This window comes from Salmo salar, chromosome ssa09 (assembly GCF_905237065.1).
Source record: "Salmo salar chromosome ssa09, Ssal_v3.1, whole genome shotgun sequence".
Taxonomy (NCBI): domain Eukaryota; kingdom Metazoa; phylum Chordata; class Actinopteri; order Salmoniformes; family Salmonidae; genus Salmo; species Salmo salar.
This window is the reverse complement of record NC_059450.1, coordinates 125,271,901-125,293,284: the sequence shown is the minus strand read 5'-3', so window position 1 is coordinate 125,293,284 and position 21,384 is coordinate 125,271,901. Positions and strand designations below refer to the sequence as shown.

At 47.2% G+C, this 21,384-nt stretch overlaps 1 protein-coding gene across 2 annotated transcripts in view; it reads right to left on the bottom strand.

Annotated features, from left to right (window-relative positions):
- Window positions 1-21,384, bottom strand: part of LOC106612913 (schwannomin-interacting protein 1) — a 302,373-nt gene that overhangs the window by 74,474 nt on the left and 206,515 nt on the right. The window lies entirely within an intron of this gene.

Sequence of the window (21,384 nt, the reverse complement as noted above, 5' to 3'; positions counted from 1 at the left end):
ATTTCATCCATTTTTTAATTCAGGCTGTAACACAACAAAATGTGTAATAAGTTGTCAAGGGGTGTGAATACTTTCTGAAGGGACTGTATCTGACAGTGAGAGAGAAGGGAATCATACATGATTAAGTATTGTAAATCCAGGTAATCTTGAATCAGAGAAGATGTTACAGATGGAGAGAACGTTTTACAAATAATATCAACCTTCCATTCTGCTGTGTAAAATGTCAATAAATCAGAAAATGTGGAATGGTTTTGTGACGGCCCTGAATTTTTCTGAACAGTCTCAGTGCTTCTCCTTCCAATAGGGCGCTTTCCCTTTAAGTCTCAATTAAATAGTGCTTCTCCTTCCAATAGGGCGCTTCCCCTTTAATTCCCAATTAAATAGCCAGCATCAGCTGCGCAAAAGTGGGGTTGTGATGGAGACACGAACGAGGATGTGGTCAACCCTCAGTTCCGAAGCTTCTCTCTTCCGTTTGTTTTGTTGCCTATAAAAGTGTGCTTTGTAGCCTAATAGCAAGTTTACCCAGGACTGGATCCACTCTTTGCGTCCGTGGACTACACCTCTCCGTTGTTCTTCGTGGCCTTTCTCTGCTGGAGATCTGTCGGCGGATTGGCTTGTCTGACTGACCACAACCTTTTTGTATTTGGTATTTCATTTGTTTTGGTGTGATGTATACCGTGATGATTTATGTAGTTAGTTGTAAGTGAGGACGTATTAAGATTTGATACGCTTTATAGTTGTGTGGTAAAATATTTGTTATTTTGATTGTATGATTGATACTGGGTTTACGCTACACTGGTATGAACGGACAAACATTGCATGACTAAGGTCACTTGAGTTCCCTGAACTTCTTTACCGGGCTGGACTCTTTAGGCCCGAGGTACAGGACATTTCTGGAGGAACCAGAGCTCATTATTTGTTACATTGTTATGTGTGTGTGATCATTTATGTTGGTAATACAACCCACGCAAAATAATACAGTTGTTTTTGAAGTTCTTTCCAATGTTTTAAGGGTTTATGAAAAGTGTATTTCCATCCTGAGTCCTTTGTATTGGTGTAGACTTGACGGACCAGATGGGACTCATTCCCTCCCAAACCAAAAGGAGAAACCAATATTTTCTCTGGTAGGCACAACCTACCTGGCACCCCTATAAACAATAACCTCAAGTCAAAACTGTTACAGTTTGTGTTGCTGAGTCACTTAGCAACAGAGTTGTTTCTGCAGTGCAGATGTATATCAGTGGGTTGGGGTCACCTGATAAGGGCTTTCTGATAGAAACTAGCACCATGACGAAACAAACCTAGCACTTTCTGGTGTCCCGTCCAACCACTGTATGTCTTCCTAAACATATACTGTACAATATATATATATAATCTTTCTCAATGTACAGTATGTCTTATATCCATGTTGTTAAATGATTGTAATTATTACCCTAGACATCCTATAGATGACCACACTTGTGAGAGATGCAGTGAGAATCCTTGTATATGTTCACTTCCCTCCTAACCCCCACCCTAAACACGTTCTCTTCTGCAGCAGCTCTATACAGACGATAGAGGGAGTGGGGTGGGAAGGGGAGTTGGGAAGAAGAGGGTAGGGGGGGTGGATGGCTGGAGGCTGTGTTCACCTTGTGTAAACACACTGAAACTTTAATGGACACTAACGTCATCAGAGGGCCCCCTCTGAGAGGAGGGAGAAGAGAGCCGAAGCTTTCAAACCGCCATCCCGCATCAGTCTGTTATCTTTCCCTCCTTCTCTCCTGCCTTGTCTCCCTGCCTCTTTTCACCTCAGAGCAAGTCATGCATGCTCCCTCCCATACTGGCACCAGCTGAGAGAGCTGGGGGTGGGTGTTCTTATGCCCAGCACAAGTTTCCTCTTCCCCTGTGCCACCTTAGCCCTCACCCCCTCCCCTCCCTCAGTGCCCAGGTCTGGCCTGTAAGGTGACAGCCTGCATGTGTTCTGTGGGCTGGAAAAGCTGTCTGATAAGCACAGCGGGCTGCATGTGTTCTGTGGGCTGGAAAAGCTGTCTGATAAGCACAGCGGGCTGCATGTGTTCTGTGGGTTGGAAAAGCTGTCTGATAAGCACAGCGGGCTGCATGTGTTCTGTGGGTTGGAAAAGCTGTCTGATAAGCACAGCGGGCTGCATGTGTTCTGTGGGCTGGAAAAGCTGTCTGATAAGCACAGCGGGCTGCATGTGTTCTGTGGGCTGGAAAAGCTGTCTGATAAGCACAGCGGGCTGCATGTGTTCTGTGGGCTGGAAAAGCTGTCTGATAAGCACAGCGGGCTGCATGTGTTCTGTGGGTTGGAAAAGCTGTCTGATAACCCTAGATAAAACCTAAATTCTTCCAACCCCGCTGCCACCACATTTTACACCCTTGCCAGAACCGTACCACTAACTGCCACCACGATATGTGATGCTACGGACTCAAATTCAACAGCTATAGGTGTGTGTGTGTGTGTGTGTGTGTGTGTGTGTGTGTGTGTGTGTGTGTGTGTGAGAACTGAGAGGGAGCCTAGCGGTTAAGAGCGTTGGGCCAGTAACAGAAAGGTCACTGGTTCAAATCCCTGAACCGACCAGGTGCCCCCTTGAGCAAGGCACTTAACTCTAACTGCTCCTGTAAGTCGCTCTGGATAAGATGTAAAATGTGTCATTAGTACACTCAGACAGTCCTAGTTAAATTCTTGCTTGAGAAATTGCTCTTGCTAAGAAGCTTTTTGACCATTTTAATTGAAAACAATCACAGTAAAGTTCATAAAGGGATACTTCGGGATTTTGACAATGAAGCCCTTTATCTACTTCCCCCGAGTCAGATTAACTTGTGGATACCATGTCTCTGTGTCCAGTATGAAGGAAGTTAGAGGTAGTTTCCTGAGCCAATGCTAACTAGCGTTAGCCAATGACTGGAAGTCTATGGGTATCTACTAGCATGCTATAGGTATCTACTAGATACCCAAGTATCCCTTTAATTTTTACCCAGAAATGATATTTTGATATTGAGATAACGGCTGCTTTGGGCCTTGAAAAGTTGAGAATGTTTAGCCTTTGAGAGAGATGCCTTGTGGCAACCAGCCAATGTCGTTTTCCCCTTGTCATGTTTTGGCTGCCTGCCAAAAGGTCCAGAGGCATTAACATTCCCACTGTGAATGACTGACTACGCTTTAGAGCCATTGACACAACACAGAATCATTCCTTGATCTCTCTCTCTCTCGCCCCCTCTCTCTGCTCCTCCCTTTGTTCCTACGGCCAGACCTTTCAGCCTAAGTGGCCAGTAATTACGCTTCTTAGAGAGAGGGATGAGAGAAGAGATGGACAGAAATGGACCAGAGGGCGGACAATGAATCACAAGTTAAGAGCACTACAGCAGTCTCTCTCTCTCTCTCTCTCTCTCTCTCTCTCTCTCTCTCTCTCTCTCTCTCTCTCTCTCTCTCTCTCTCTCCGTAAGATGCTCAGAGGAACAGAAAGGGTGAGAGAGGCGGTGTGTGTTTTTTGGGGGAATCTGAGGACAGAGCCAAGTCACGCTCCTACATCCACTCTCCTCCCCCTCCCTTCCCACTGCCGCTGGGAAAAAAACAACAGAATAAAAGAACAGCTCACCTTGTTCAGAACAAGAAGAAGCAGAAGAACAGAGAGGTGGGAAATGAGGTTCCACAGATGTCAGATTCAGCAGTGTTCGCACTACATACTTTTTTTAGCAGGGGGAATGAGGGAGGGCAGAGAGAGATAAGTGTGGAGGCGGAGGGAGATTGTTATGTGGGCCTGTTTATACCATAGAGGAGAGCAGGGCTGCGTTCTAATCAGAACAATGAGGTCACCTATCCAGGGAGGGAGGGGGTCAGCATGATCCTAGCCAGGGAAATGTCACTGGTCCGGCAGAGGCCTGTTAGAGTAATCCCACCGCATCACAACAACAGCCTATCGATCACTCACTAATTGGTAATGGATGAGGGTCACTGTATGCAGAAAACGCAGGTGTGTACACACAAGGCACGCACGCATGCGCGCACACACACACACACACACACACACACACACACACACACACACACACACACACACACACACACACACCCTCCTCTGTGACGTACTCAGGTGAACAATCCCAAGTCAAATCGATCGAGGTCTAAGAGCCAATTGACAGGAGATAGCTGAAGACGAACCAACCTCTTCCAACCCTCCCTGAAATACACAGTTAATGAGCCTGTTTCATGGTGCACCACGCTAGCTGGATCAGGGGTACTCCAGGGATACATTAGCATTGTACTAACTATCTCCAGTTAAGCGGTTATTATGGATTTCCATCAGCCTATAATTGTGATGGGAGTGGAACATGACCAGGGTACAAAACACTGACCTCCCGCTGACCATCCACATACGCGCACACACACACACACACACACACACACACACACACACACACACACACACACACACACACACACAAACAGATGATGTGCTACACTACAACATATTATTTGAAGGTCTGTTGACATCACAATGTACAAACAAAACAGTTATTGCAGGGGGGAGAGAGCACGCCAGCCCAGCCTGTCCAGGGCAGCGTCTGGCTGGGAGAGACAGGACTGTCACAGCAACACAGACACGTACAGACCCCAGCATCACAACTAAGGGAGAGAGAGACACAGGCCCTATTGTTTCACATAACAGTCCCTCAGAAAGAATGCTAACCACAGTGAAACCAATCAGATGGGAGCTGGCTGTGTGTCTGAGTCTGAGTGTGGGTCAGAGCGTACAACAGAACAGTGTACTTCCTACACTTGGCTTGTTGGTTTTCTGAAATAGTTTTCATTACATTGTTTTTTATTCATAGCTAAAGTTTGTTTTGCTACTGATTCCGCGACGCGGTCAAGCTTTACGGCTGGGACAGCAAGTTTGTGTCCCGGATTCCTGTTAAGTAGCAGTTAGCTGCTAGCCATCATGAAAACGGAGCAGGCTAATGCTAGCTGTGCTAGCCCACAGGTGTTTTTATCCACGGCTGGGAACAAATGCTTCAGTTGTGAAATTATTTCCACCCAATCACAAGAGGAAGATACGGTGGAACTGGATAATGGACAGGGATTAGTCTGCCCTAAATGCATCACCATCAAGCAGCTTAGGGAAGAGATCCTCTTGCTGTTTGCTTGGCTGAGAGAAAAGGAAAACCTGCTTTCCTTGCTGTAACCCAGGCAAACCGAATCTCAGTTTGAAATGCCTCCTCCTCGATGAGTCAGGTGGTGTTGATCTGTCCCAATCCAACTGACAGATGTTCAGCTCAACTCTGCGGCCCATGGGAGACTGGACACTCGCAAGGTGTAAGAGATCGGGGAGGCAGTCCGGTCACCCATCGATCCGAGAAGATCAAACAGCTTGGCCTCGCTTGAGATGGACCTACCAGCCACGGGAGTCAGCACAGATCCTGTGTGTATATCAACCGCCAGCGGTCGCCCAGTGGCACCCTCCCCTGCGGCCATCACAGTTTAGCAGGTCGTTTCCCCAACGGATTCCATCACTACCACCATCATTTAAACATCGCAAACCGTTTTAGAGACTGATGGACAGGGTCTGGTAGTGCTCCAGTCCTCCCTGTCAGAATAAGCAACAGGGGACTTGGAAAGCATATCAACTCCTGTAGACACGGCACTATGGTTATTGTGAGTAACCTCATGTATGTTCCTTTAACTCCACCTTCTATTGAGATTATACAAACTGTCATCTCCCACCAGACTGGAGACTGTCAGAAAATGCGGTTGTAGCGTCAATAATCCGGTTGTTAATTAATTGGTTACCGCTAAGCAGATGCCCCAGGGGCAGAGTGGCCCACACTCTTAAATGTTAGCAATCACTAGTAAAACCTTTCTCGTGAATGACCTCATTACTGAGCGCGAAGTTGATTGCATGTTTCTCACTAAAACATGGCTGTGTTCAGACTGTAGTGCCGCTCTTATCGAAGCCTCCCCCCGGACTACATCATCTCATACTCTATCAGAAAAGGGAAAAGGGGTGGAGGGACAGCCTCTATTTTTACTCATGTTCTCAGCCGTAAGGACATTTCATTTGACGACTTTTGATCTTTTGAGCATCATGCTATACTCTCTAAATGTTATCTGGCTATTACCAAGAGGCTCTCTATTGACATATCCTCTATTGTTGATGTTGCTTTATCTGATCAACACTGTATATTTTACTACCTTGTTGCCCTTAGCACAGGGTAATACTGAACACATTATTAAGAAAAACTATCTTACCTCTGAAGTTGCTACAGATGTTATTGAGTGTATGAACAGTACTACAGCAGCTATTCTGCCTTCCTCTTGTGATGATTTAGTTGATAACTTTAATAACAAATTAAGGGCAACCATTGATGCCATAGCTCCAGTAAAGTTGAAAAAGGACACATCCAAACAGAGAACCCCTTGGATGAGTGAGGAAACTAATCAATTAAAGAGAAATTGCAGAAAGGCAAAGTGAAAGTTGAGAAAGTCAAAGTTACATGTCCATTATGATATTCTGAGAGAGCAACATCTCATTTAAAACAGGGCAATTAGAAATGTCAGACGACTAATTTTTCTAACTTGATCACTAATAATCAGAATAATTCCAAAGTGCTCTTCTCCACCATAGATGGTCTGTTATATCCTACCCCTGCAAACCTATGTGAACTTTCCTCCACATCTAAATGTGATGAATTTGCTGCATATTTCAGAGATAAGATAACAAACATTAGGCTGGGTATCAGTCAAGCAAGACACCGTTGACCATGATGTCTTTCTGGACAGACTGGAGAGGTGGCTTGGCCTCTCCGGTCCACTTCTAAATTGGCTAAGGATCTATTTAACTGGTCAAGAGTTTTTTGGCACCCTTGGTGAACATAACTCAGGGAAAATACATATCACGTGGTGTTCCACAAGGTTAGATTTTAGGTCCAGTACTGTTCAGTTTAAAAATGTTACCCCTTGGCAGTGACGTCAGAAAGCACAGCTTTCAGATACACAACTTAACATTTCTGTGTCACCAGAGGATTTTAGCTCCATGGATAAATTATTAGACTGTATCAGTGATTGAAGTACTTGGATGGCTCACAACTTCCTCCAGCTAAATCAAGACAAGACCGAGGTACTTATTGTTGGGGCCAAAGCACAGAGAGAGAATCTGGCCACACATTTTAATTCACGGGCAATAAAGATAAAACACCAGGTAAAAAAACCTAGGTGTTATTTTTGATTCTGAACTTAATTTCAAATCACACATTAGGAATGTGACTAAAATAGCTTTTTACCACCTGAGGAGCATTGCCAAGGTGCAGCCATTTCTCTCTCAGGCTGATACAGAGAGACTAATCTATGATTTTATTACAAGCAGGTTTGACTACTATAATGCTCTCCTGTCTGGTCTACCCAAGAAAGCCACTGGTCAACTGCAAAACATACAGAATGCTCCAGCACGGGTACTGACCAAGACCAGACGGAGAGCACACATCACACTGGTTTTAAGGTCTCTGCACTGGCTGCCTGTGAGTTTTAGAATTTATTGTAAGATTCTTCTATTGGTTTTTAAATCAATCTACGATTGTGCACTCCAATACATGTCTGCCATTATGTCCCTCAGGTCCTCTGGCAGTGGCCTTTTAACTATCCCAAAGCCTAGGACCAAAAGGCATGGAGAGGCAGCCTTTAGTTATTATGCCCCCAGCCTCTGGAATAGACCGCAAGAGAACCTGATTGGGGCAAAAACTTTGGACATTTTTAAAAGAGATCTTAAAACAGACTTTTTTACCTTTGCTTTTCCTTAGGGTGCTTTTTAGTAGTTCAGTTTTGATACTTTTTTTGTTTTTTATCCTCTTATGTTTGTGGTGTAGTACATATTTAAGTTTACATTTTTACTTTTTTCTTGTGAAGCACATTGTGTTGCATTCCATCTCTGAAATGTGCTGTATAAATAAAGCTTGATTTGATTTGGGTGAGGGTGAGCAAGAGAGAAGTGGAAAAGTTGGAAGGGGAGAGAGAGAGAGAGAGAGTTGGAAGGGGAGAGAGAGTTGGAAGGGGAGAGAGAGTTGGAAGGGGGGAGAGAGAGAGGGAAGGCGTGATGTCAAGGCCCCTTTGAAAAAAAGAGCCAAAATGCTTCTCATCGTGCTTCTACACCTGCATTGCTTGCTGTTTGGGGTTTTAGGCTGGGTTTCTGTACAGCACTTTGAGATATCAGCTGATGTAAGAAGGGCTTTATAAATACTTTTCATTTGATTAACATAAACACTGACTGTATTCATGTCAACATTGTATTACATATGAACATGGATTTGGTGACATTATTAAAGTGATCAGACTCATTAACATTTTAACGACACAGTTCCTTTGGTTTGAGGAGCAGGGAGGGGAAGGTAGCAGTTAAACCTCACTAACACACAGTATAGCCTATAAACCACATATATACAGAGCCCTAGACTTCCATCATCTCACGTACATCTCACAGACTGCCTGAGTATAATGATAGTAAAACCCATGCTAATGTAATGCAGTCTGGTATCACCTCTATGCTAATGCCTGACCCTAACCCAGTGTAATTAAGACCTGCCTCAGATGTTCCTCCTCTACCACCCCCTCATACACAATCACCCACAACAGCTGGCTCATAATATGCTCAGACAGAAAGGCTGCTGACCAAGCCATACTGTGCATTATCTGTGCATCCACAGAAGAACACAAACAGCAGCTTACTGCTAATAAAAATCAGTTCGGCTACTGACGTTGGACAAACACACACACGCACGCGTACACACACACACACACACACACACACACACACACACACACACACACACACACACACACACACACACACACACACACACACACACACACACACACACACACACACACACACGCACGCACGTGCGCACACAGACGCACGCACACACACACACACACACACGCACGCACGTGCGCACACAGACGCACGCACGCACACACAGTTTTTCATTCAATTATTGCTGTGTCTGTGTAATCTAAAACATCCTAGAGAGAGAGAGAGAACACACCACTATATTATGGGTTATGAAAGCCTTCACAGTCTCTATGAGGAACAATAACTATGTTAATCCTAATAACACTGAGAGCAATTATACCTCCCTCGCTGGCCGCAGACCGCATCGGTCGCACTCAGACAAATGGATTGGTGGATTAGTTTTGCACTTGACTGGTTTTGTCTGGCAGCGCGGTCTTATCCTGCCGACTACCCTGCTGCCGACTCCATTCCAATATAGGGAGAGCCATTTGGTGTGCAACAGATTACACACATACACATGCAGATGTAGGATCTTCATTTGAGCCAGTTCGCTACAGCATGAAAATAATTCTGCAGCAACAGGAAATGTGAATTATTATGTGGATTATAATTAATGATAATTTTTTGGAGGGATTGATCCATTTTCATATAGGCACATCAATTTAAAATATACATTTAAAGTGGAAATTACACAACTTTTGAAGCCTTTTTAAACTTTGGACACACTACAAGGTTGTATATCCTGCTGTGCAGGACAATTCTCGGCAACAAAAGGGTGATCCAATTAAGATCCAACATCTGTACACAGACGCCGCACCCTCACAGCCCTGTAGTGAATGAGCAATCTGACGTCTGGTCCAGTGGATTCAAATAGTAACACACAGATAGCAGGAATAACAGGAATATACTACTGTACTAAGCCATTCAAATGATCTTTTTGTTTATCACTCTCTGTTCCTTTCTTTTACCTCCATTCTTCCCCGTTTTTCCTCCTCTCTCTCCCTGTACATAGTATGGATAGTGTTACAGTGTTTGTAGAGTGGTGAGGATCTTCACTGCTAAGAATAGTCATGTCTACAGCAAGGTCTACAGTAGCACTGTCTCCTCGGCCACCACAGGGGTCTCATCTGGTGTCACCGTTAATGCAGACCCCGGCCTGCGTCCCCCCACCTCACTGCCCCTCTCACTATATCACCCCTCATGGCAACCGGCACTGCCCTCTCACTGTTACAGCAGAGAGACCATCTTTGTCTGTCTGTAGGTCTGTGAGCATGTCTGTATGTAAGAAATGGACAACTATTGAGAAAGTTGATGAATTGTAAAAAGGTATTGTGACCCTGTGAGGGTGCCAGAGGTGCCAAGCCCCGAGCCCCCCAGGGAGGACAGGTTACACGGTTGTCAGGCTGGAGATCCCTGAGAGAGGGGAGGGATGACAACGCATGACCCTGAGACACAACGGACGCAGAGAGAGAGAGTGAACCCTGTGGGTGTAACAGAGGTGAGAGAATGAGATAGAAAAGTAATACCACACACACACACACACACACACACACACACACACCCTCTGTCTCTCGCTCTCGCTCTCTCACACACAAAGTCTTCAAAATGATATATTCCAGGTCTGTCTCCGCAGATATGAACCATATACAGTCCATGCTATATAGTTGGGGAGTATTTCACTTTTTTGATATCTCTATTCATTTTACATTTCAGTCCTTTAGCAGACTCTCCAGAGTGACTTAGTGCATTCATCTCACATACCTAGCTGAGACAACCACATATCACAGTCATAGTAAGTACATTTTCCTCAAAGTAGCTTTCAGCAAAGTCAGATCTAGTAGGGGGGAAAAAGTCAAGTTCGAGTGTTAGTTCAGGAAAGGTTTAATCTTTTTTTTTTTTACTATTGCTGTTTTGTATTCCCTGATGAAACTTTGTAGAGGAGAGAGGGGCTTTCTATCTGCAGTGCTGTTGTAGTCCAGATGGTATGTGTCATAAAGATACAGATACAGGCTTTCTATCTGCATTGCTGTTGTAGTCCAGATGGTATGTGTCATAAAGGTACAGATACAGGCTTTCTATCTGCAGTGCTGTTGTAGTCCAGATGGTATGTGTTATAAAGGTACAGATACAGGCTTTCTATCTGCAGTGCTGTTGTAGTCCAGATGGTATGTGTTATAAAGGTACAGATACAGGCTTTCTATCTGCAGTGCTGTTGTAGTCCAGATGGTATGTGTCATAAAGGTACAGATACAGGCTTTCTATCTGCAGTGCTGTTGTAGTCCAGATGGTATGTGTCATAAAGGTACAGATAGATATACAGAATGGTGGCAGGTTAGGGGCAGCAAACGGGTTGTCTTTTGAAGGAGCTTCCCTCACATACACCCCCACACACACAGACACCCACACATACTGTCTCCACTTGTTGAAATCACCTTCACGAATATCACAAGACAGAAAAAGTGGAACGACAAACCCACTCAAGCAGACATTACCAAACGAGAAAGAGTGTGTGTTTGTTTGCGTGTGTGCGTGTGTGTGCGCGTCTCTCGTCCAACCTTGGCGTTGGCCGGCCTCTCTCTGGGGCCCATCTGCGTAACCATGGTGATTGAGCGATCTCCATCTCTGTGTGTTAATCTGGTCTTCCCTGGGGCCGCAGCACACAGGAAGGTGATACAGAATAATAAGTGCTCATTAATTTCACTAAAACTGCCGTGGGCAGGGGCCGCTGTCCGAAGGATACCTCAGAGAGGCTAGTGCGTGTGTGTATGTGTGTGTTTGTAACTCCACTGTAAGGGAAGAAGGGATTTCGAGGAGTGTGTGTGTGTGTGTGTGTCTGTGTGTGTTTGAGATGTCCCCAGTCAGGGGTATGTTTTGACAGCAGGGTGACTTGGGATGGCAGCTGCTGGGTAATTTGAGCTTGAGCAATGTTGTGTCAGACTCTCTTCCTAACACCCACAGACGCTGCGATGCACAAACACACACACACTCACGCACACACGAAACACGCACACACGAAACACGCACACAATGTAATAAAGTGGCTTTGCTGGAATGCTACAGCAGGTCCATAGATCCTGTTACTGTGTGTTCGACATTACAGGCAACCTTACAGTCTCTTCATTCTACACTTTCTGAATGAGTAAAGCCTTGACTACCACAACAGAGCTGTGTGTGTGTCTAACTTCTCTCTCTGAAATCAAATCTCTACCTAATATAGTTCAATTTGATAGAATAGTTGGGTTATCTGGCCAGAGAACTACAGCCCAGTACTGTAGCCTACGCAGGTCTTCTAAGTATAACTTGACATTTCTAGAGTTGTGATAGGTGTCTGAAATACTCTAGCTCCTATTCTAAGGCACTTGAGCCCATAAGAACCTGGAGACCAATTTACTGGAAAATCTATGTTTCAAACTCCACTTTCCAACTTTGCTCCAGTGACAGAATCAGATCAGAGGGTGTGCGTGTACGAACATGAGTGTGTGTGTGGTGTGTGGTGTGTGTGTGTGTGTGTGAGAGAGAGGGAGAGAGAGAGAATCAATTACTGAGGGAGAGAGACAGACACAGTTTTAAGTCTAACAGAGGCTTGCAATTCCCAGCTAGTGATAAGACCACAGTGTAGGAGTTAACATTGTTCACGTTCATAAGGGGTGTGTGTGTCAGAGACGATACAGTACGTTCTACTCTGTTCTGCCGACTAACCCAGACTCCCGGACTTCCTGTCCATCTCACTGCTAAGTGTTCCACCAATAAAGACAACTCTATGACACGTAGAAGAGAGATAGGATACTGTACATGTTGTTTCATGCACAGCTCAATACTCTAATGTAACCTAACAGCAGCCCTGCCAACAAAGAGTGAAGACCGCAGGTGTAACAGTTCAGGTACAGAGGGTGATATTACCACTGTTTCTCCACTGGGGGAAAGTAATGGACTGGGCTGGAGACAGAGAGGAGAATGTTAAAGTGATAATCTAGTTAGAATGACCTGGCTGGTTCTCCTCCACTATACTGATGTCTGTATGTTTCACTTTTAAATTCAAGAAATTTAGCAGCTTCAGTGCAGCTCAAGATGTTTCTCATTTCCTTGTTTATACTCATCCCAGCTCTCCACTTTCTCTCTCCTCCACTCCTTCTTATCTACTACTCTCCCTGTTCCTATCACTCTCTCCGCCCCACACTTCTCCACTCATCCCTCTCTCTGCTATCTCTACCATCCCTCCTTCTCTGTGCTGTATTAGTGAATAATTGGGGAGTGTCTGACAGATCAGACCGTCTCACGGTGTATCTAATGGTGGATTGGCACGCCTGAGGCGCCCGCTTGGCTTGGCAGGCAGCTTTGGCATCAGCCGCAAACTTTGCCAGTTTTTGCATTCACACACACAGACATGCAGACTGCTTCGATGCCACATTTGAATACAAGAGAAACAAAAGAGTGGAAAATATGAACTAATGAGACGGGAATTCAATCTGCCTGGGAGCTGAGATACGGAAAGCAGTTTTCTCCAACCTCCTCAGATCACTTAAACATCAGACAAATAATGTAGAAAGAGAAATGATTTTCTCTTCATTATTGTTGTTCTCCGGAGTAATGTGGCATGAAGAAAACAGGAAGCATTGTTTGTTATTGTGTGTTATGTTATTTAATGATCCTGTTGGTCTTAGTGCTAGGTCATCATCACTCCTATCTCAGCTTTGCCCAGTGTGTGTGTGAGGTCCAGTGGGGTGAGGTCACATTCCAGAAGAGAGCATAGTTGGTGATGTGGGCTGGGGCTGGGGCATGTGGTTCGGCCTCAACCTCAGAACAGGGAGAGAAGAATGAGTAGGAGGAGGAGGAGTAGGATTAGGAGGAGGAGGAGGGGGAGGAGGAAGAGGAGGGCGAGGAGGAGGAGGAGTAGGGGGAGGAGGAGGAGGAAGGGGTGTAGGAGGAGGAGGAGGAGGAAGATGAGGGAGAGGAGGAGGAGGGGGAGGAAGAGGAGGGGTTGTAGGAGGAGGAGGAGTAGGAGGACGAGGGGGAGGTGAGGAGGAGGAGTAGGGAGAGAAGGAGGAGGGGGAGGGGGTGTAGGGGGAGGAGGAGGAGGAGGAGGAGGGGAGGAATAGGAGTAGGAGGAGGGGGGATGTAGGAGTAGGAGGAGGGGGGGTGTAGGAGGAGGAGGAGAAGGAGGGGGTGTAGGAGGAGGAGGAGGTGTGGGAGGAGGAGGAGGGGGTGTAGGAGGAGGGGGTGTATGAGGAGGAGGAGTAAGAGGACGAGGGGGAAGAGGAGAGCGAGGAGGAGGAGGAGGAGAAGGAGCAGGGGAGGTGTAGGAGGAGAAGGAGAAGGAGGGGGTGTAGGAGGAGGAGGGGGTGTGGGTGTGGGAGGAGGAGGGGGTGTGGGAGGAGGAGGGGATGTAGGAGGGGGAGGGGGGTGTAGGAGGAGGAGGAGAAGGAGGGGGTGTGGGAGGAGGAGGGGGTGTGGGAGGAGGAGGGGATGTAGGAGGGAGAGGGGGGTGTAGGAGGGGAGGAGGGGGTGTAGGAGGGGGAGGGGGTGTAGGGGGAGGAGGAGGAGGAGGAGGGGAGGATTAGGAGTAGGAGGAGGGGGGGTGTAGGAGTAGGAGGAGGGGGGTGTAGGAGGAGGAGGAGAAGGAGGGGGTGTAGGAGGAGGAGGAGGTGTGGGAGGAGGAGGAGGGGGTGTAGGAGTAGGGGGTGTATGAGGAGGAGGAGTAAGAGGACGAGGGGGAAGAGGAGAGCGAGGAGGAGGAGGAGGAGGAGAAGGAGTAGGGGGGGTGTAGGAGGAGGAGGAGAAGGAGGGGTTGTAGGAGGTGGAGGGGGTGTGGGAGGAGGAGGGGATGTAGGAGGGGGAGGGGGGTGTAGGAGTAGGAGGAGGGGGGGTGTAGGAGGAGGAGGAGAAGGAGGGGGTGTAGGAGGAGGAGGGGATGTAGGAGGGAGAGGGGGGGTGTAGGAGGGGAGGAGGGGGTGTAGGAGGAGGGGGGTGTAGGAGGAGGAGGAGAAGGAGGGGGTGTAAGAGGAGGAGGGGGTGTGGGAGGAGGAGGGGATGTAGGAGGGGGAGGGGGGGTGTAGGAGGGGAGGAGGGGGTGTAGGAGGAGAAGGAGGAGGTGGTGTAGGAGGAGGAGGAGGAAGGGGTGTAGGAGGAGGAGGGGGTGTAGGAGGAGGGGGTGCAGGACGAGGGGGTGTAGGAGGAGGAGGAGGAGGAGGAGGGGGTGTAGGAGGAGGAGGAGGAGGGGGAGGGGTGTAGGAGGAGGAAGGGGTGTAGAAGGAGGAAGAGGGGGTGTAGGAGGAGGAGGAGGAGGAGGGGGTGTAGGTATGTGTGTTCATATGTCTGGATAACTCTGACATCCAGCAGAAGTAGTGGCAAAGAACGAGACAAAGACAAAGAACGACTGTAAACCTGCAGACCTGGCCTTTCAATCAAAATCTCAGAGATTCAGGAGTGGATATAGGAGACGTAGAGAGATGTTCATATGCTGAGAGATTAAGCATACAGAAGAGACAGAGAGAGAGACAGAGACAGACAGAGAGAGAGAGAAAAGGAGAGAGAGACAGACAGACAGAGAGAGAGAGAAAAGAAGAGAGAGAGAAAAGGAGAGAGAGACAGAGACAGACAGAGAGAGAGAGAAAAGAAGAGAGAGAGAGACAGACAGAGAGAGAGAGAAAAGAAGAGAGAGAAAAGGAGAGAGAGACAGAGACAGACAGAGAGAGAGAGAAAAGAAGAGACAGAGAGAGAGAGAAAAGAAGAGAGAGAGAGACAGACAGAGAGAGAGAGAGAAAAGAAGAGAGAGACCGTATGCTGACAGAGGATGTATGCTTAACGAGCCTGCTGCTCCAATTAGAACAGAAGACAGCAGCGGGAAGAACACAGATGTGGCCACAGTAATGCCTGAGAGATCAGTCATCTACCACCAGAGAGAGGACTCCTTATGTATGAGAATCTGAGAGGTGGCCAACAAACTGCCTGACAGATCAATCATTCCATCCCCTGGGGGAGATGACCCCTAACAGGAGACGGAGGGTGAGGTGGTCAAGACGCCGCCTGACAGATGCAGGACACACTGAGAGAGGTGGCCAAAACACTGCCTGACCCATCACTCATCCTCGAGCCACCGAAGAGAGTACACACACATATGAAGGCATGTACACACACTCAGAGAGCTATATGCCTCTGGGCCCCTGTAGGACAAGACACCCCTGGGAAATACAATTATATGCATCGTTTCATTACCTTTTTACTATCAAACTGTCATGATTGCGCATAATACAGTGTGTGTGTGTGTGTGTGGGGGCAGAATGGCTGGCTGCTGTGTCAGAAGCACCCTCTGATTTGCAGATAATACGTACATATTTAAATAACTTTGATGTGCATATGATGTGTACATATTTAAATGGTTGTAATGGCCTATCTATCCGCAGCTGCCAAGAGGAGCATCTGTCTCCTCTTCTCCTCCTTTCACTCCCCCTCTCCCTGTACTCACTCATCTGTTTCCCTCCTCTCCCTCTTCTTTACTCTTTTCATTTTCTCCTTCCATTTTCTAGCCCCTTTAATGTGTGTAAGGCTGGATCCTTATCCTAAAGATGACCCGTTCTAGGGAGGTGAATTCCCTCGTCCCTTCTATCTGTTTTAATAGGGGAAATGGAGGGAGAGAGCGAGGGATTACAGCTCAATAACAGCATGGTATTATGACTCCCCGTTCCCCACCCACACACGGATTAACTGAGGGGAGAAAACGAGCTTTAGCATTGTAACCTGAAAATACTCTCCTCGTATAGAAAGGCATTTAGGACCAATAAATAGCAATACGTGAGTACAATCACATTCAGTGAAGGGATAAATGAAAACCATGCATCATGGTGACAGAATGTTTTCACTTGACTGCTGCTCTTTCAATTGCCGGCGAGCCTAAACACGTTTGTTTGCCTCGCTAAAGCCAGCCATGCTTTTGTGTGGTTTAGAATTGGGGATCCAGTATAAACAAGACTTAGCTGTCAATCATTATGAGGTTGTTTCTTGGGAGCAATTTAGGGTTCATTTGAAATTCCGTGCTGTACAGACCACAACTATTTCTGGGTTCTATTCCAATCCCTCTCATATGGAACTAATGGGAAACTATCCTTGGAATTTCAGTGCTCAGAGTCCCCTGGGCAGACAGGTGTGTGTATGGCCCAGTGGGTCTGCCTGTCTCTGATAAGGAATGAGAGTGACATAAGACGGTTCAATCAAAAGCTGTATGTGGAAGTTTCCAGGGGAAGATATTGAAGGGGTGAGGGAGGAGAGAGGACATGTGTAAGGGAGGGTTATAAAATAAAAGAGAAAAGGTGAAGTAGGGGAGTGAGAGAAGAGATGCAAGGTGCACCCTCTGTGGTAATAACCCTGCCCTGACAGACAGGAGTGAGAGAGGACAAAAAAGAAGTAAGAGAGGGAGAAAAAACAACCATAGTAGGAGAGGAGGAGAGGGAGAAAAGGCAGGGGAGAGGGAGAGTAGTGCCCCTGTGTTAATAGTGCTGCCCTGGCTGGACCTCACTCTCCAGGCCGTGCCAAGCCCAGTGATTTATGGGCTATTTGGAGATAGCTGGGCTATGTACACCATCCCTCACCCAGGCCAAGAACTGAAGAACAGAGGAGAGAGGAGGAGGAGGAGAGGAATACATGGGACAGGAAGAAGGGGGGGAGGATGAGAGATGATGAGAGAGAGGACCGATGAGAGGATGGAATTGGTGTGGATGGAAGAGGGGGAGAGGAGAGAAGCCTGTACTTTGATCTGGACCAAAGATCATTGGTATTCACCATCAACACCAGAGAAGAAATCTCTCTCTCTCTCTCTCTCTCTCTCACCATGTCTCTTTACTTGTCCAGCTCCACTACACAGTTAACAGGTACATTCTTCATCCATACTCCATACAGTATCTCCACAACTCAAAGCCTCACTCTCCTCTGACACTGTTATTTCCTGAGGTTAAATTGCAGAGATTTGGACAATAGGTCTGTGAATGAGTTATGTGTGTGTACAGTGTGTGTGTGTGTGTGTGTGTGTACAGTAGGGATGTGTCTGTATACATAATGTGTGTGTGTGTGTGTATACAGTATGTGTGTGTGTCCGCCAGTAGAAGTAGTAGCAATGTCAGAGACAAAGAACGACTGCAGACCTACAGACCTGCAGACCTACAGACCTACAGACCTACAGACCTACAGACCTGGCCCTTCAAACTAAAACTAACAGGAGAGTCAGGAGTGGAGGAAGGAGACAGAGCGATGACCATCACAGGTATAGTGTTAGAGAGGGAACGCTGACCACAAGCTAACGAAAATATGTGTCCATCAAGACAGAGAAAGAGGGAGGGAGAGAGAGAAAGAGATGAAGAAAGAAAGCGAGAGAGAGGGAGGGAGAAAGAGAGAGACAGATCTAACCACTACATTTCCTCTGCAGTCGTATCCCAGGTATTCAGCGTAGTAACAACCCCATTATTAAGAGCATACTGATCCAGAATCAGTACCATGACTTAACATGTGATCATTAAGCATAACAACTCATGTTGGACTAACCGGTCCTAGCACGACTACGGTTGTTACGGTAATCACCCTGGCGATTGCCCTAGCGGCACTTGTTTCTGGCGGTCACCATGGTTTCACGCAGCAGTTGTCTCATGGTCTACTTCCTCTCAGCGTCGACCAGGCTCCCCGACCAGGCTCCCCGACTCAGAACTCAGCAGACCCCCCCTGACCTAAACCTGCAACCCAAGATGGGTCCGCCCCCTCTCTCCCTCAGCCCCCCCCCCCCACCCCCACCCCTCTTCATGCTCTCCTGGTTAACTTCTAAGTACCCTCCCCTGACACCCCTCCCGCTGTTCTCTAAACATCTTAACACTAATGGACAGGCCCACTTACCTACTTCTCCCCTAGTGGGTGAGTCCTTACAGGGATCTGACACCCACTGTGTCTGTGTCTCTGTGTGTACACCCAAAACACAGACACTGGGACAGACAGACATAGGCACACACACGCCCACGCTCGCCCACATACACACTCTCCAGGACACTGGAATAAAGAAGGGATTTCACTGTTCTGATTAGAGCAAATTAAAGGCATGGATTAACTCAGTGTTGTCTAGGCACAGATTCAATGTGGAGAGAGAGAGATGGAGAGGGAAAGGGAACTAGCTCTCTTCTCTCCTAACACTTGTGGCAAACTATGTACCCTTAACTTGGCAGCTGGCTACCCCTAATACCTCTCTTTCACCCATAATGGGAGGCCAGAGAGGGACAAGTATATCTGCTGTTAAATTACCAGGGTGCATGTGTGTATCGGTGTGTATGTGTGTGTGTATCGGTGTGTATGTGTGTGTGTATAGGTGTGTATGTGTGTGTATAGGAGTGTATGTATAGGTGTGTATGTATAGGTGTGTATGTGTGTGTGCAGGAAGGAAGGAGCCAGGCTGTCAGAGAGAGTGAGGCAGGAGAGCAGCTGTGTGTGTGTGGCGGAGGTGACAGGCTGGACTGCTGCCAACAGCACTGTATGTGCCAAGTCACCTCTGATGTGACACCTGCTGGCCACAAGCAAGAACAGGGATGCACCAGGGCGGGTGTGTCATGCTACTGTTGGATGGACGTGTGTGTGTGTGTGTGTGTGTGTGTGTGTGTGTGTGTGTGTGTGTGTGTGTGTGTGTGTGTGTGTGTGTGTGTGTGTGTGTGTGTGTGTGTGTACACACACTAGGCCAACAGTCTACCACAAACAGAAGGGAGCATATAGTAAGGGTACATGTGTGTTTGTGCTTGTAAGAGTGTGTGTGTGTTTGTGTACATGTTATTGATGGGCATGTGGCCACAGTCATATTATAGGCGGTGGTTTGGTGGGAGGGTGAGTGAGTATGTAGCAGAGAGATAGGGTGTGTTAGTGGGGTTTAATTTGACAATTGTTCATGGTACTCTTAAGGGAATGGAGGCAGAATTGACTGTCTGGTGAAAGCTCTCTCTCTGTGTAGCAGGCACAGCTCAACCACCCTGACTCTGGTGTCTCATAGATAACTCTCCCCAATCTCTGACCTTCTACCCTTTCATCCATACCTCTATCCCTTCAGCTCCTGTATCCAGCCCCTCCTTCATTATATACCTCTGTTCTCCTTCCTCTCTTTATTTCTTCCTCTCTAACATTTCATCCCCCTCTACTTCACCATATCATTCATTTGCCTTGTTCTCTTGTTACACCTAACCTATTCATTTTACTACCTCTATTTTAATTCATTCTTTCATTCTACCATATCCCTTCTCTCGTCTCCATTTACCTCATCTAACCCCTCGTCTTCTATTATTCCCTTCATCTCCCCACTTCCTCCTCTCATTCTATCCATCCTCCTCCCCTCTTTCTTCTGTCTGGTGTTCTGGCCTATCTCTTCCCAGAGCGTGTGTTTTGTTCTCCGTGCTGCTGGGTAATCTGCAGGCAGCAGACAGGCATGTTTAGTCAGACACAGGGTCTTAACCAGGGGATAATCCTGCAGTATAATCCTGCAGTGCTACATACACAGCCATAAAGGGCTACACACAGTCATACAGAGACATCCAGGGACATAGAGACATACACAGCCCTGTGCCTTCACCCAAAACAACAACCACACGCCAAACAGCGCCAGCCACGTCTATGGCCCAGCAGAAATACTTAAACACTGTTTCAAATGTTAACGTCAGAGGATCGAGAGGGCTGAGGGGTGAGATATGGGCATGGTAGAATGAAAGGAATGGAAGATGTGGTCACATGAATGAAGAGTAGATAATCAGGCAAAAGAAGAACGCCAGGGTTGGTATGGTGAAATGAGAGAAGGAACGAGGAGTTGGTCGGATGGATACAGATCAAATGAAAGAAAACTGTAGCGTTCAGCTCTCCTGAGGAGCAGACGGCTGTGGCTAGCTTGTCACACAGTACAGCTTAGTAACTCTTCACACAGAAAAGGACAGGACTTTAGACTCTGGCCAAACAGATAGACTGGCTGCCAAACAGAAAAACACCACATGAAAAGGCAAATCTGGCCGAATAATACATTTTTCACGGAGGAGAGAGCAAATGAAACGATCATTCATGCTCTCCGATGGCCTTTGAGGAATCATCAGTCTATCCCTCTCTCCTCTCTCCAAACTTTCTTGTCGTCTTTCTATCTCACCCTCTCTCTTTCCCATGTGTTCCTCCATCTCTGCCTCTCTCTCCATTTATCTCTCTCTCTCTCCCTTCCTTAATCTCTCTTCCCTTTTCTCCTTCTCTCCTCCTCTCCTGGGTCATTCTGTCCAGTGCTGGGATCGTGAGTTGGTTTAATGAGTCTTTTCTCCCACCTTCATTAGCTGAGGAGGATGATGATGGATGGAGGGAGGGGAGATCATGGAGGCTGTGCACACACACACACACACACACACACACACACACACACACACACACACACACACACACACACACACACACACACACACACACACACACACACACACACAAGCCTACCACTGTAGTGTCGTCTGCAAACTTGACGAGTGAGTTGGAGGCGTGCATGGCCACGCAGTCATGGGTGAATAGGGAGTACAGGAGAGGGCTGAGAACGCACCCTTGTGGGGCCCCAGTGTTGGGGGTCAGCGGGGTGGAGGTGTGT